The 4490-nt window shown below is 33.7% G+C and overlaps 1 long non-coding RNA gene across 1 annotated transcript; it reads left to right on the forward strand.

Moving 5' to 3' along the window:
* Window positions 1-276: 276 nt before the first annotated feature.
* On the forward strand, window positions 277-2352 carry LOC119192985. Its single transcript, XR_005113794.1, has 3 exons — window positions 277-343; window positions 1192-1315; window positions 2302-2352. It is a non-coding gene; the product is annotated as an uncharacterized LOC119192985 (long non-coding RNA).
* The last annotated feature ends 2138 nt before the right edge of the window (window positions 2353-4490 follow it).

Consider the following 4490-nt stretch of genomic DNA (forward strand, 5'->3'; position numbering starts at 1 on the left):
GCCTCAACATTCCATTAATTGACACGACGTATTCCCAAAGGAAACCTGTGATAACTGACACGTCGCTAGAAGATGCAAACAGAATTATATTCAGTCCGTGGGACGCAATCTCGGGCTACGAGGCCCGTGACCGACAATGTAATAGACATTCCGGGCAATATCGGCGGCGTAGTGGGCATTCCCGACGTTGATAGCAATCGGAAAAACAAGGAGAGTACCCGTCTTGCGCCGAGAATAGAGCAAATACCAAATAAATTGAACATTAGTGCTGAAGATGAAATCCAATAAATCATCCTCCTTCAGCCAGCTTGTTATGAGAGTGCAGTCTGTACATTTTCATAAGGTAATTTTGTATTTATACCGCATTATATATTTAAATTTCATGTATAATTGATCTAACTTACACCATATCTTGTTTAGAGAACAAAAAGTAAAATGTAAATACCGACACATTTTTCAATTAGTATTACATTTGGTGAATTATTTTTTAGTCAGATCTGAGCAAAGTATTCATATAACTCTTTGTCTACACTTTTCATCCTTCCATGGGTATGGTATATTGTAATGAAAACTGCATTTTTTATTCTGTTTTTCATCACTGAGAAATATACAATATAAAATTTATAGATTCGACGAGAAGTAACTTATGACTTCATGCTAAATCGACTGAATGTAATGGCTGAATTCTTGTGCCAACTTTTATGGACATTTATTCTTTACCCTACAAGATGTAATAACGTATTAGTATGTCGCCAGTGATACAAATAATGTATAAGGCAAAATTGCTTACAGGCTTGGCGATGAATTTTTTACTGTATGTTATATCAAACAGGAATATCATTTTTGATAGTAAATATGATATTGGATATGGTTACAAAGCTTTCTGTTGTGTCAAATATCTCTAGCTATTAGTAGTTTAGCAAANAAAACATACGTTATATCAGTTGCTAGTATTAAGCTAGGATCAAAATACTAACAACTGATAATTTATGTGTCAAATTATGGTGACAATAAGGTTAAACGTTTACAATTTGGTAACCACAAAACATGCATTGCGTCAATAACTCGAACACATCCAGTGGTGATGCGAAATTTGATGATTTTAATTGTAAAATCACACATACTTATTATCAATTGGCGGCCATAAAGTCCCTATGAAAGCACTTAAATTATTATGAATTTTTAATGCAGGGTCGGGTTAACGTCACGTGTGTAGCGCACGTTTTATCGGTGTGGTCGGCGAGCGGAGTACTTTTGCTTGACGAGGAGAGACCTCAAATTGCGCCTGTCATGGGCAGCCGAGATTCCAATTCGGGTAATTGTCATATTCCTATAATTTTTATGCTTAATGTGATGTTTCTAAAAATATAAGATTCCCAAACACTTTCTAACTGGTTTGACTCTTGATTTACTTGGCTTGTTAAATAAAAACTTATGTGAAAATGTATAGAATAGGTATAGAGTCAGATTTCATTCTGTGAAGTAGTGAAAATGGTTCAGCTTTAACCACAATTGGTGGTTATAATTCAATAGTGACTGCACAAAGGGATTCAAAAAGAAAAAAAAAACACTTGGTTCGCTTCTGTGCTCTGAAACATAATATCCGGCGTGTGTGCAGAGCGTTTTGAGCCACAGGTTATGCCATCTATCGTCGTTAACAGATGAAATAATGGAATTTTTATACTCTTTTTCCTATAAAACAGATGGACTGATAAAAGATTTACACTTATTACATCCATAGCCTCACGTATTTTTCTATTTTAAGTTGGAAGTCGATATGTAATACAATTATATTTCGTCAGCTATATTGGATCTCGATCACCGAAGACAGTTCCAGAACACGGGCTGATACTGAGCTGAAAAACCCTATATCACTTCACTTTTCCCGGGTCAAACCCGCGGCCTTAGCACGAAACCCCGTACAATACAAATATCGTGAAATGTCTATTAATTGCATATTGCTAAATGATGTTCTCCATTTATGTGTTCAATAATCCTCTAATGAAATACGTCATTATTTCACTAAGGCATATCTTAATTGGGTGTACAGTAAGCTGTCAAATTAATAGTGCATACATATGGGTATGCACGGGTTTCTGGCTTGATTTGCGTCAGTATCGCCTGTATGACAATGGCAGCTAAATCATACTTGATATTGGCGAGGAGACGTAGCACGGCATGACCACGCGTCTGAACGTCTAGTACAATACGAATTAATTTGTAGTTAAATTGTTACATGAATGTAATATTGAGTGCTGAGTCTGTAAAGTTCTGTTTTTGTACCAATTGTTTTTATTGCAGGCGTACGCAGGACTCCGTCCCTCGTTGCCGCGTTGACGTTGTTCAACATTTTCTGTATTGGCATTGGTAAAATTTTTATTCAATATAAATTATATAATATTACAAATGATAAAATTATTGTTTTGTCGTTTTTATTGTTAGATGTTTTTAATAATAGCGTTAATTTCAAAATATATAAATGAATACGCAGTATTTGGGACTTATTTACCTATTGTTCACTAAGTTATAAACAGATCAAATGTAAAGCTTAAAAAGTCATTGCCTTTATGAACGGCAAGTTCAATAGAATAAATTAGATATAAAAACAATATATTAATTTCCTTTCCGCTCGGTGAACTTTCTTGCAGTCCTAATTTGGTTTCACAAAAGAAACTCCGGTCCGCCGTCGGTAATAAAATTGGCGACAATTTAAAATCTTTGTGCTCTTTCCAGGTCAATCCGATGATTAGAAGACTAAGAAAATATAATAAGAACTTGTCTTTTCTCGTCTCAACTCAGTGTTAGACTAAAGTTTTAGTGAATACAAACGAAACAATGCAGGTGAAGGGAAAGCTGCGACGTGACTTAGTAGTGAATTTTATACCTGTAAATAAACTAGATATAATATGTTAGACATTTTAAGGGAGATAGTGATGTTTTGCTTAACTGGCATTATGTATTAAACAGTTAACTTCTACCTAAGAACTTAAAATAAAATGATCCCTGTTTTTAACATGGTTTTTATTGCCATCCTACTATCTGATATTTTCGCATTAACCTACAAGTTGGATTGTTTGCGTAGAAAAGCTGAGCTAAGCCATGAATTATGTAATTAGGGGATACATAAAATTGTTTTCAATTTCCAAACTCATTTTGCAGACATTACTTCAACGCCACATAGAAGTTATGAATACATCACCATAAGTTAACGCGACCAACAAGAATCATAAATGTTTCTCTAGAAGTTGGCTAGTCAGACTTTAGCTAGCTGAGAATGGAACATATTCGCAAAATTTTCACCATGTTTACGAAAATTGGTCTACAAGCGATACATAGGCCTCGCTTAACTATCGCATCCCAGCTGGACGCTGAAATTCTTTGGCAATTTACAACCACCAAAATAATTACGGAACATTCTGAACTATTCGACGGCACAGAATTAATTTTATACATGAGTTCGCAGCGTAAATAGATTTTATTTCTTAAAACTTTAGATAATAGGTATTTATACTAGTTATTTATTTTCATTTGTAAGATTTCTCAATGTCAGTGTGTTTGTATAATATTTTTATTTTCTATCAACATCGTTTATATATAGGAAAAGTTTAAAGCAGCAAAAATTTTATTGCGTTAAAAATCTTAGCTTCAGAATAAAACACATATCCACTGTACACAGAACCCATCTATTTTATACATGATAAAACTTATATAACCAGGAAAAACATTTAAACACTCATAATTATACATGAACTAGAACTTCTTTTTAAAATATATTAAGAGCGGTGAAATGGCGCACAGAAGTTGTGTCGCGAAATGAAATGCACATAGAAATGACATTAAAAATTCAAAGGGTATTTAATTAAACAAGGACAGACAGGTGCAACATCCCCCTCACTGGGGTGGCTTTTGAGGCTCTGCGCTTATTCTGTTTACTGTATGCCACCATTTCGTTACGAGATGAAAGCGTTTTACCAATTAGTTATCTATTTGAGCTAGGTTTATAGTTATGGCGTAATTAAATTGAATGAACCTGAGATTTATTAAATATGTTTAATAATGGTCACTTTTAGATTGCTTTGGTATTGTATTTACCCACTTCTATTATTAATATTCTCTATTATTAGTAGATGCTACTTGACACTTGTATATTTCAGATACGCTCACCGTATCGAAAACAATTACACGCTTTCTGTCCCATAAAAAATACCCTATTGTTTTTTACTTACTCCTAAATGTAATTAATATCGAAGACTTAATTATATATAAATGTTATAAGTTACGAAAAAATATTAATTTGCCAATCATTTTGTTCACTATATCAACTCCGATTACCCAGTTGCATTGTCTATAGGGCGGAGGTACTATAAGCTTGAATTAAATATACAGACAATACAAGTACACGATAGTGATATTAGATACGCCCTGATATGATTTTATAATGTGTATGTTATCAAACTTATTCTACCATTCTATCATCATCATCAGCCCGT

This window comes from Manduca sexta, unplaced genomic scaffold, assembly GCF_014839805.1.
Source record: "Manduca sexta isolate Smith_Timp_Sample1 unplaced genomic scaffold, JHU_Msex_v1.0 HiC_scaffold_3470, whole genome shotgun sequence".
Taxonomy (NCBI): Eukaryota; Metazoa; Arthropoda; class Insecta; order Lepidoptera; family Sphingidae; genus Manduca; species Manduca sexta.